Source organism: Dendrobates tinctorius, unplaced genomic scaffold (genome assembly GCF_039654945.1).
Source record: "Dendrobates tinctorius isolate UK_male_01 unplaced genomic scaffold, ASM3965494v1 ptg000084l, whole genome shotgun sequence".
Classification (NCBI taxonomy): Eukaryota; Metazoa; Chordata; class Amphibia; order Anura; family Dendrobatidae; genus Dendrobates; species Dendrobates tinctorius.
In genome coordinates this window covers 677946-690849 of record NW_027361752.1, presented here as the reverse complement: position 1 = coordinate 690849, position 12904 = coordinate 677946, and the positions used below count along the sequence as shown (strand labels likewise).

The 12904-nt window shown below is 44.9% G+C and overlaps 1 protein-coding gene and 1 pseudogene across 1 annotated transcript in view; both read right to left on the bottom strand.

Moving 5' to 3' along the window:
- LOC141097307 (cell cycle control protein 50C-like) overlaps nucleotides 1–12904 on the bottom strand; it is a 132495-nt gene that overhangs the window by 52840 nt on the left and 66751 nt on the right. The window lies entirely within an intron of this gene.
- On the bottom strand, nucleotides 7347–8703 carry LOC141097264 (microtubule-associated serine/threonine-protein kinase 3 pseudogene; annotated as a pseudogene).

Here is a 12904-nt window from a genome sequence, read left to right as displayed (position 1 = left end):
CACTTAATGATACCACACAGGAGGGGGGATTCATTTCTGTCATGTACTAACTGCTCCTTTCTGGGGGACAAACGATGGCTGGAGCTTATGTTCCTGGGGATGCTAGATTTCTCCCACCATGTCAGTGTCTGCTGAGGTGCTGTCAAGTGGGAAAACTTGCGCATAGCAACCAATCACAGCTCAGCTACTTTTAACCAGCTCTGGTGAAATGAGAGATGCTTAGTGATTGGTTGCAATTAAAACTGTTGGTCATAGCAACCAATCACAGCTGAGCTTCTTTTGAACAGCTCTGGTGAAATGAAAGATGCATCGTGATTGGTTGGTGATACACACACACACACACACACACACACACACTGATTTTTATATATAGATGTAGTAATCGCAGGTACACGGGATGCAGTGACGAGGCGAGAGACGGGAGGAACTTTAAGATGTAACTTATATATATATATATATATATATATATGCCTATAGGGGCTATCTCGAGCAACCAAACAAGTTAACAGCAGTTATCCTTGCAGGGATCAACACAAGAATACACTGGTAACACAAACACGACTAACCCGGCAAAAAATGTTAACTACAATGTGTCACTTATTCTCTCTGACGTCCGGCAGAGCGATGGTCGATGATGCTTCGGCGTATCAGCCGCTGGGCCCAGCCGATGAGGATTTGGTGGAGACTTCGGGCGTTCCTACGCCCCGGAGAAGTGGGGGCACAGCAGGCCCCTGAAGAGTTCCTCTGCCCAGGGTCCAGACAGCGTAGGCCACAGCTGCGGGGGCCGCAGGCGGCAGCAGACAGGCCGCAACTGTGGACTGGAGTGGATCAGTTGCGACCACGGGCGGCAGCAGATGGGCTGCATCCACGGGGTGGAGTCAGGCGTCGGCTGCCGAGGGCGGAAGTGGTCGGGCTGCACCCGCGGGCTGGAGTCGAGCGGTGGCTGCCACGGGCGGGAGAGGATGGGTCGCATCCATGGGGTGGAGACGGGCATCGGCTGGCACGGGCGGAAGTGGTCGGGTTGCACCCGCGGGGTGGAGTTGGGCGTCGGCTGCCGCGGGCGGGAGAAGTCGGCCCGCACCCACTGGGTGGAGTCGGGCGTCGGCTGTCGCGAGCGGGAGCGGTCGGGCCGCACCCGTGGGGTGGAGTCGGGCGGAGGCAGCTGCGGGTGGCAGATGACAGGCCACACCCAGGGGGCAGAGCCGGACGGTGTCTCTCCGTTGGACGGCTCGGTGCCGTCTCTCTTCTGCTAGCGGTGAGTCTCCCTTCGGTCTCTTCTGTCACTGCTCTGCTCTCCTTGCTCTGGTTCTGGCTCTCGCTCTGGCTCTCTGGCGCCCTCTAGCTTCCTCTCTTCTCTCCTGCTACATCGACTGACCCCTACTGGCGTCCTCAGCCCCTTTTATAGTAGCTCCTCCCCCAACCTTTCTAGAAGTCTCTGCGGTCCATCCCCCAATTGTGTCCCCCAGAAACAGTCTCCCTAGGAACCTTGGTGATGGCCCCCTTGGTTCCGGCCTGGGTATACAGAGGGGACTCCTCCTCCTACACTGAGATAATATACTGAATTGTCCTAGGTCTACTCCTCACCTGTCCTGCCATCGCAGCTCCCCACCATCTTCTCTCATTTTTGATGTGGATATTCTTCTAGTCTCCAGCCTTCTCCTTGAGTCTTCCTGTGCTGTATAGGCCTCATGTGGTCACTTGTGTGTCAGACCCCATATATGAATGGGTGAGGCTCAGTCAGAGCAGGAAGACCGGAAAAACGGAGGCTGGATGAAGATATAGAGGCCAAAAGAATTGAAGACTGGTAGACAGGGTGCGGAGCTGCGGCGGTAAGACCGATGAGGGGTAGGCCTCAGAAAGGTGCATTATTATTTTGTAACCTCTTCTGAATCTGAACACAGTTTATGGAATACAGAATTTTTTGCATGTAAAATTACAACAAAATCTTATTAATATCCTGTATTTCAGTTGAACATTTCTATCACATTCCCATTTCATGGTGTCGGGGGATTGCTATGATATTCATTGATTTCACATATCCTTTATGTGCAGTAAAAAGTGAGCAACATTTCAAGATAGACCCAGAAGAGGGAAGTGATGTGTAGGAAGATCACTTTATTGCTCTGATTTAGGCTGTGTGCCCACGTTGCGTTTTTTAAGCATTTCCACAGCGCTTTTAGACAAGCATTTCTTCTGCGGAAACGCTTAAGAAAGGCATCTAATGTAATAGATAGAATGGAAAACGCACATGTTGTGCTAATGGTGCGTTTTTTTCCACTGCGGAAACGCTTAGCGGAAAAAAACGCAGCATGTTCATTAATTGTGTGGAATCGCGTGCGATTCCACATACATACACTGTAATTGCAGAAACGCATAGGAAAACGCATGTCAAAACGCTTGACAATCGCGTCAAAAATGCATGTCAAAAAGCGCATGCGGTTTCCCTGGCAACGGCATGCATTTCTGCTCAGGAAAAAAACGCTTGAAAAACGCTACGTGGGCACATAGCCTAAATGTTACTACAATGTTGTATGTAAATATACAGAATAAAGTCTCGCTGACACGAGCATATAAATCAGACAAGTGCACTCAGAAAAAAAAAATAGTATTGCACTTTGACCAATGTTATTCAATAAGGCAATGCTGATCTACGTTTTTTTTCTCTGCAGTATTCAGAGTGAGGATAACATTTGCAGCATGCTGCAACTTGACTCCAAAATCGGGCGAGCGCGAGAACAAAAATCTGATTTCATACAGAGCCACAGGATAGCATCCGATTTTTAAGGATACATTGCCATTCTGTAAGAGAGCCAATTGTAAATGATCCTGTAAATGATTAATAGCTGCTGAGTAAAAAAAACAAATTTAATACGGATGACAAATGAGTGATGAGCGAGTATACTCGTTGCTCGGATTTTCCCCAGCATGCTCGGGTGTCCTCCGAGTATTTTGGCGTGCTCGTAGATTTGATTTTCGTCGTCTCAGCTGCATGATTTGCGAATGCTAGACAGCCTGAATACATGTGTGGAATGCCTGTTTGTTAGGGAATTCCCAAATGTATTCAGCCTGTCTACAAGTCGCAAATCATGCAGCTGAGACGACGAAAACCAAATCTCCGAGCACTGCAAAATACTCAATCACCCGAGCAACGAGTATACTCGCTCATCACTACAAGAGAGAGGTGAAAAATAAGTTGTCCCACTCTCCTTGAAATGTGTGATACTCTGTGGCTTTGTTAAAGGGGTTGTCCGGGCTTTTCACATAATCTCAGTACATATCTGGGCTGCAGAATTATGACAATAAGTAATTTACTTTCTGTCACTAGTTTACACGGTTTTCTAGATATTCTGAACAGAACGTCCAAGGGGGCGGGGTGTTATGGCATTAAAATGAGAACTGGTCATTTCCTCCTACTCTACTAAAAACATGCCGTCTATAGCAACAACCCCACCCTCCATAGCAACAGGCCCTCCCCGTCCACATAAAGAAGCCCTCATCACACAGTAACAAATCCTCCCCGCCGCTTCACTCCCCCCCTTCCACCCGTCGCCATACCCCCCCTCGCTGCCGCTCCATTCCCCCCCTTCCCCCCAGCGCCATCCCCCCCCTCCCTGCCACTCCATTCCCCCCCACCACGCTGGTCTGTCTCACCCGGTCTTCACATTGCAGATGAAACCTGCACCAGGGAAGGAGTGGGTCATGTGACAGGCTCTGCGCACGTCACTTCAGCCCGCCTGTCACATGACCCTCTCATTCCCGGCTGCAGTTTTCACCGGCAATGTGAAGACCGGGTGAGGCCGGAGCGGCGTGGAGGAGGGGGGATGGAGAGGCGGGGGGGGGGGGAATGGAGCGGCAGGGAGGGGGGGGAATGGAGCGGCACGGAGGGGGGGAATGGAGTTGGGGGGAGGGTTTGTTACTGTGTGAGGAGGGCTAGGCTTCTTTATGTGGACTGGGAGAGCCTGTTGCTATGGAGGGTGGGGTTGTTGCTATAGACGGCATGTTTTTAGTAGAGTAGGAGGAAATGACTAGTTCTCATTTCAATGCCATAACACCCCCCCCTTGGACGTTCTCTTCAGAATATCTAGAAAACCGTGCAAACTGGTGACAGAAAGTAAATTACTTATTGTCACAATTCTGCAGCCCAGATATGTACTGAGATTATGTGAAAAGCCTGGACAACCCCTTTAAAGCGGAGGATTAATGCACAGCTTCAGAGAAGTCTCCTTCATCATGCACAATGAATTTCCCATGCATTTTACTACCCAATTAGGGGATAATAAACTCTGCTTGTAAATATGGTGAATTTACTTTTAATGAATATCCCCCATTGAGTCTCAAGAGTAAACCAGAAAATCAGTAAAACTTCCAGGCGGTTCTCTGTGTTCCATCCACGTGTTCCATTCTCTGTGTTCCGACCACGTGTTCCATTCTCTGTGTTCTGTCCACGTGTTCCATTCTCTGTGTTCCGTCCACGTGTTCCAATCTCTGTGTTTTGTCCACGTGTTTATTTCTCTTAGTTCCATCCACGTGTTCCATTCTTTGTGTTCGTCCATGTGTTCCATTCTTTTTGTTCCGTTCACGTGTTCCATTATCTGGTGTTCCGTCTACGTGTTCCATTCTCTTTGTTCCGTCCACATGTTCCATTCTCTGTGTTCCGTCCACGTGTTCCATTCTCTTTGTTCCGCCACGTGTTCCATTCTTTTTGTTCCGTCCACGTGTTCCATTCTCTTTGTTCCGTCCACGTGATCCATTCTCTGTGTTCCGTCCACGTGTTCCATTCTATTTGTTCCGTCCACGTGTTCCATTCTCTTTATTCCGTCCAGGTGGTCCATTCTTTTTGTTCCGTCCACGTGTTCCATTCTCTGTGTTCCGTCCACGTGTTCCATTCTCTGTGTTCCGTCCACGTGTTCCATTCTCTGTGTTCCGTCCACGTGTTCCATTCCTTTTGTTCCGTCCATATGTTCCATTCTCTATGTTCTGTCCACATGTTCCATGCTCTGTGTTCCATCCACGGCAATTCTCATATCTTATATTTCATTATGTGAATCGTTTCAACTCGCTAATGTAATTTCTCCATGAAGGAAGCAAATGATAATATTTGTGGCATTTTTTAAATATTTTGGTATTACTGTAGAAGCCGACCGCATAGTTCCCCCTTCCAGACATATTGAGCTACAATGAAGGCCAAGTCTTTTTCCTTTACTCAGCTGAAATATTCAGCCTTGGGACACAGAGCTTAACATACAGAAAAAGGATTTTAAGTTGGCAAAGATTATGTTGAGAATTCTTTTCTCTTAAGTAATTAGTAGAAAATATTTTCTCTAAATCAGTGTTTTTTAAAAATATGATGACACAAATGTATTGTTTTTAAAGGGAATCTGTCAGTAGGATAACCTCTTTTAAGCCATCTGTATGGACATGTAGGTCATAGGTAGCAGAAAAAAATACCTATTATTATTATTATTATTATTATTATGCTTTTACCTATATAGCCATATTCCACAGCGCTTTACATACATTATCATCACTGCCCCCGATGGGGTCCACAATCTAAATTGCCTTTTGGTATGTCTTTGGATATCTGTGTTCCGATGTCATATTCTAGAGAAATCCACAATTTTTTTTTAATATGTAAATTAGCTGTTAATTTCTATGGACCCCATACAGACCTCCCTGAAAATCCTCTTCCAGAGCTTATTTAAATGAAAGAGGGTGTTGCCACTCTGAGACATGTAGATCAGGAGAGCAGACTGTCTGTCATTACATGTCTCCACTGGAAACGCCCCCTTTTATTTACAGTAAGCCTTGGATGCAGATGCTCAGGGAGATCTATATCCGGACCATAGATCTTAACAGCTCATTTACATATTAAGAAAAACATATCATTTTACTCCGCTTCCTATAACCTATATAGACGGCTTAGGATGGTTGATCCTACTGACAGATTCCCTTTAACTATTGCAGTTTTCACTTTGGCCATTAAAGCAGATGTAACAGGATGAGACTTTCTATTTTCTGTAGCTCACGTGTCGGCTTTCGGCTTTACGGTATAAATTGGAATAATTGAGTCTGTCTTGACTGGGACATTGAAATATAATGGCAGAGAGAAAATTAAGAAAAAACCTTTCATTCTGGAGGGCTCGGCACCTTCATGTATTACACAGCCCAGTGATTTTAGTGGCACTTTTTAATTAATAATTTTTCTGTAATGAACCTGCCAAGAATTACTGGTGTATTGTGGGCTGCAATTTCCAGGGGCAAGTATTTTACACCTCCTTACCCAATAATTTTTAGCACTCCCATCCACCAATCTGTTGGGCTCTGTTGTCCTTATATTTTGCATTTTGACCTCCTATATTCTTTTTTTTTCTGAACTTAGACATAAGCTTTGAAAAATAAAATATTGTTCTACTTATTCCTTCACAACCTATCACGTATAAGTCGCCTCCCTCCCTTTGATACGGGCTCCGAGTCCGACGCTGAGCCCGCATCTTTTCTGACACATGATAGCTGGTTTGATCAACTGTCATGTGCCCCTAACAGCTGAAATTGCGATCCACCTGCGGCTGCTAACATGTTAAATGCCACTGTCAATCTCTGACAGCGGCATTTAACACATGCGTGCCGGAAGCGTGTCACAAACCACACCCACGGACGCCCCTGGAGATGATGATTTCTGCTACACATAGCAAGGCTATACGTAGCACAAGTGATCAGATGATTGCAGCTTCAAGTCTTCTATGGAGACTACTGTATTGAAGGAAGTCAAAAGTGGAAAAAAAATGTTTTAAAAAATATAAAATTAAGTTTAAAGTTCATATTTCCCTAGTCAAAATAAAACAATACAAAAAAACGATCATATATTTCATATTGCTGCATTAAGAAACTCCCAATTTATCCAAATACAAAGGCAATCTGATTGGTAAACTACATAACGAGTAAAAAATCCAAACCGCAAAATTACGTTTTTTTGTTCATAGCAACAGGTGATAAAATCGTATCTACCCTAAAATGCTATCACTAAAAACGTCAGCTCGGCGCGCAAAATATAAGCCCTGACCCAGCCCCAGATCCCAAAAAATGGAGACGATATGGATCTCAGAAAATGGTGCAATTTTTTTTTTTATTAAACTTTGGATTTTTTTTCACCACGTAAATAAAAAACAATCTATACAAGTTTGGTATCTGTCATCTGATAATGACCTGGCGAATCATAATGGCAGGTCAGATTTAGCATTTGGTGAACATGGTAAAAAAATAAAAAAAACTGTTGTGGAATTGCACTTCTATACTTCTCCAGCAGTGATGGTGGATCTGCTGGACCTCAGGGCGCTGGATGTGGAGGTTTACCGTCTTTTAAATATCTGTAGGGGAGCGGCAACAACATGTAAACACGTGGGCAGCCCTGGATAATCCACGCCGGCAGGATGATAAGATCCGGCGGAAGGTGGAACCTCTTCTCTTTTTCTCCTTTTTTACATTCTCTGGGCTTTCTTGCTCTGCATTTGGATTTATTGCAGATTTTCTTTTCTCGATGTCTGATGCTTGGGTACACTCTGGATGGGACTTTGAATTCTCATTGTTCATCGTGATGGTAGCGATGGTGCAGAGTTTAGAAAGCCTTTCAGAGGATGACGTAAAATTTTGGAAGTCAAGGTCCTTGTCCTCACTTGTGTCCTCTTCATTCTCTGAGACCATAAGCATGTCTCTATGAGCGTGATTGATAAAGAGGCTGGTGTCCACATCTGACACAAGATGAGGAATATACATCGGCTTCTGATTTAGAAGATTGTCAAAATCTATTTTTTTCATGAACGGATGATCCTTAATCTTAAATGCTCCACCTGTCCCAAGTCTTTGCTCAGGATTTTTTTTGAGCAGGTCAGTGATGAGGTTCTTAGCCTCACGGGGTGGACAGCGTTTGTAATTCCAAGGTATTTTTCCCATGACAATCATTCTTTTAAGCTCAGGTATGAAATCCGTATCAAATGGTAAAGATCCCACCAGAAATTCATAGAGAATGATCCCCATTGACCACCAGTCAACAGGTCTTCCGTAGTCTTTCATTAGGATGACCTCTGGGGCCATGTAATTCAGGGTACCACAATTCTCAAGGTCCTTGAACTCTCTGGAGATGTCCTTCACTGATTGCTTATAGTTGTTGGTTTTTGGTATCATGACACCAATTTTTGAAAGCCCAAAATCAGCGACTTTAATGTGCCCAGCAGTTGTAATCAGTAGGTTGTACGGTTTTAGGTCTCGGTGCACCACACCATAGCTGTGCAGGTATTCCACAGCAAGAACTGTTTCTGCAAAGTACAGACGGGCCAAGGGGATAGATAAACGGCCCCTGGTGCTTAGAAGGGACCCACAGTCTCCACCTCCAACATACTCCATGACCATACACAGGTGAGATCTAGTAGGGAAGGAGCAGAGCATGGAGACCACAAAGGGACAATCAGCGAAGGTCATGATGTCCCTCTCCAGAAAGGCCGCTTCCACGTGTTTTTCAGTTTCCAGGTTCTTCTTCGCCATTTTCTTCATAGCGAAGATCTGCTGTGAGTATTTGTGCTGCACTAAGTAGACAGCCCCAAAACATCCGCCGCTGATCAGTTTGGATGTCTCAAAGTCGCTCATATGCGGCTTTCTCGCCGGGATCAATGATTCCATCAAGTTAGTGGCAGGCTCGTGGATCTCTGGCATCTCACAGATCACACTCTCAGGATCTGGCAGCTCAGGGGTTTCTGTTGTCAGATCGCTGCTTGGCCCCGGATGACTCGTATTAGGGTCCGGGGATTCCGGGGGAACATTTTCCCCGTCTTTGTCGTCGCCTTCTGGTGTCTCAGTGGCAGGCTCGTGGATCTCCAGGATCTCACAGATCACACTCTCAGGATACGGCAGCTCAGGGGTTTCTGTGGTCAGATCGCTGCTCAGCCCCGCCTGACTCGTGTTAGGGTCCGGGGGGACATTTTCCCTGTCTTTGTACTCGCCTTGTGGTGTCTCCAGGCATTCCGGGGAGCGGGCCGGACCTTCCAGCACATACAGGACTTTTTCGGCCAGTTCTTTAACAAAAGCCAAATCTCCATCTTGAGATCTTTCTTCAGCCTGCTGTAGTAATGTCCTGATGTTCCGGGTTAAATCCGTCAGATACTCTGAGGTAAGACGGTCTTGGTGGTATTTGGTCAGGCAGTCCTGCACTAGCTCCACCACCAGCCGGTGAGTGAAGCCGAGGACGCCATCGGGTGGTAGAAGCTTAATGTCAGAGCAATGGGTGTAAATAATCTCCAATAATCCTTCTACCTGAAGCTTGTCTAGAAGAAATTCAGCCATAGCGAAAAATTGCAAATGCACTCAGTCACTAGGGAGCCAAAATGGCAGCAGGAATCCTGTGTACACAGCATAAGTAACTGCGAGCGGTGATGTCATAATGGTCGACCATCTGTGATATCATAATGGCCGACCATCTGTGATGTCATAATGGACGACCATCAGTGATGTCATAATGGTCGACCATCTGTGATATCATAATGGCCGACCATCAGTGATGTCATAATGGCCGACCATCAGTGATGTCATAATGGCCGACCATCTGTTTGCAAACATTTTTTTTTTTAAACCGTCTTTATTGAGTGTAATGCAAAATATACATATAATGTCCAATAACATAACAGAAGAACATTTATGCAATATTATTAACATTAGACGGCATTTTTTCAACTATAAAAACCCCCACCCCTCCCCCAGGCAAACTCCATAACTTCGTAACACAATTTCAATCCAGTCTAACAGGGATATTACTGGCAAGCTGCTCTCTCATATACCAGTTGGTGAGCTGGAAACAACTATGTATCGCCTGGCTTGTGGAAGATGTCTGAGTATTGATAAAAGAGGACCATGTGAAAAAAAAAGCGTCCCTCTTTATTAAGTAAGGCCTCTATCCAATCCATTTTGAAGAGATATGTTACTTTTGTAGCAATTAAGCTTAAAGAAGGTGTTGCATCCTGTGCTCACAAAAGGAGAATGCTTTTACGTGTGGCTGCCGCCCATATGAACAAGATGGGGCGCTGCTGGACAGAAAGCCTCACCAACTGGTCCTGTGCGAGAATATTAAATATGGCCCACTCTGGGGAGAGAGAGATAGATATGTCAAAAGTGTAGATGAGATGTTGCAGAAGTGTATCCCACACCTCCCTTATTTTTGGGCAGTTCCAAAGACAATGGAAAATATCAGCTGGAGAGTGTAAGCATTTAGGGCAGGGATAGTCCCCTGAGGGGGACATTTTAGACTGGACCTCCGGGGAGATGTATGCTCTATGAAATATCATAAGAGACATGGTTATGTAACTGTCATATGGTAATTTAGAGTTAATACGCAGAGTGGCTTTCAAAAGGTCATTTACCCAACAGTTCGTTAATTGAGCAACCCATTTTCCAGGGCCTGGTGAAGAGTCTGACCAATGTATAGAAGGCTTTAATGCTGGGAGGCTGAAGGGTCTACACATGGCCTCATCTATTGGGGTATTAGTGAAGCGATTAAAGGCGTATATCCAATCAAGGGAATGGCGAAAAGCAGCCTCTATACTGTAGAGGTGTAAATTTGGGAGATTAAGTCCACCCAAAGATTTGGTTTGCTGTAGCTTAAAAACACTAATTCTAGAGCCCCCTTCCGAGCCCCAAATAAATAGGCAGAAGGCTCGTGTCAGTAGCCTATCATCAGCTTTAGAAAGTAGAACCGGGAGCGTCTGTAAAGGAAAGAGTATTTTAGGGAAAGAGATCATATAAATTAGATGGGCTTTACCTGCAAAGGATAATTTAAGGGATTTCCAGGATTGAATTTCTTGTATAACTACAGAAATAAGAGGCTGAACATTTAATTTATAGATATCATGAGGATTTGATGTTAGGTCAACGCCAAGATAAGGTAAAGAATTTCTCCTCCACTGAAAAGAAAAAGGGAACGGCCACCGTTTCTGAGCAATTTTAAAAATAGCTAAAGCATGAGATTTATTAAAGTTTATACGAAATCCCGAAACTGCTCCAAATTCATTAAAGGCGTCCATTATAGAGGAAATGGATTCCTTAGGATTGGATATCATGAGTAAGATATCATCAGCAAATGCCAACGTTTTAAGTGTATTGTGACCGACCCCTATGCCCCCAAAGGAAGGGATCATCTCCAGATATCTTAGTAAGGGATCAAGGGCAATATTGAACAACAAAGGTGACAGAGGACAGCCCTGCCTCGTCCCCCTGAAGATGGAAAAAGGGGTTGACTGGATATTTTCAAAACATTTTTGTTGGATTAAAGTGGACCTTTTAACCAAATTTATCATGGTTAGGAGGCTGTCCACTACTTGGACAACCCCTTTCTTGATGTTTGCCCCCGATTCATTAAAAAAAACTTTACTCGCCTTCCTCAGTGGCGCCGTTCCCACTGTGTCAGCACTCGCGGTCCTGGAGTTCTTCTGCGGTTGTTGTGACACGTGCCTCCAGCACCCAAAATTTGTCATGGTTAGAGGGCTGTCCACTACTTGGGCAACCCCTTCTTGATGTTTGGCCCCAATTAAATAAAAAAAACTTTACTCACCTCCCTCGGTGGCGCTCTTCCCGTGGTGTCAGCACTTGCGGTCCTGGAGTTCTTCTGTGGTTGTTGTGACACGTGCCTCCAGCACCCAATCTGATCCGGCATCGCTGTGCCCGCCTTAGGACAAATCAAACATGAAGAGGAAGTTGGGACTCCAGCTGCTTTCTCACTTGCTCTTCATGTTCAATTCAACAGGAGGCAGAGACAGTGATGTCAGCGCTGATTGGGCACTGGAGTCACGTGTCAAAACAGCACAGGAACCCTAGAGAACGGTGCTGGCATGGGAGGTGAGTATAAGCTTTTTTATTTTATCGGGGCTAAGCATGGGGTATGAGGAGAAGTTGCCCAGGTAGAAGACAACTTCTTTAACTGGACACATTATGCAATTTTGCCTCTCAGTTACGGCGATATTAGCAAAGTATTGGCACATATTAAATCAAAAAGAAAATGGTAAGTCCAAGTGGGTGTTATCAATTACTTTTCACTGGGGGCGTGTACTTCTTCTTCCTGTATGAGTTGCTCAATCATTACCAGGGAGCAGCACAGCAGAAAAGGACTGCGCCTCACCATAGCCTAGGTTTCTCAGTGTGTGAGATGTAAGGATACAGAGCAGACTTAAGATTTGTGATTTTACTCAAAGGCTGTTTATATTTGTAGCCAATTTTACAGAAATGGAGCAATCAACTGAGCTTCTCCTATGCACCATTTTATGGGGCACTTACTGTTATTTTATTTGAGGGGAAAAAAATAGATCACAATGGCTGCCCCTTTTTTTCTTTTGCTTGACTTTATTATGTAGCTTCCATAGGAAAAAAAACAATAAGGCCGGGGTCACACTAACCGACGCAAAATACGGTCAGTATTTTACATGCGTAATACGGATGACAGACCCCTAAATAGTGCTCCGTATGTCATCCGTAATCAAGGTGTGGTCGCGTATTTTGCGCATGTAAGCATCCGTATGGCGAGATTTTCTTGCAGGCTTGCAAAATGGACATATAATGGAGCCCTATGACAGTTTTAATAAAGAAATGAAAGAATAGATATAGACACATAGAATGCATGTATATATATATATATATATATACATGCATTCTATGTGTCTATATCTATTCTATGTATTCTATGTGTCTATATCTATTCTTTCGTTTCTTTATTAAACCTGTCAGGGTGAGTTTACTGTATAGCGCACTGAATTGCCGGCTTTGCTAAAAGACACCTGGTGCGTATTTCTCGCAGGTCACATGTGTGGTCCGTGTGTAATTCGTATTTTTTGCTCACCCATAGACTTGCATTGGCGTACTACGGCCGTAGTACGCT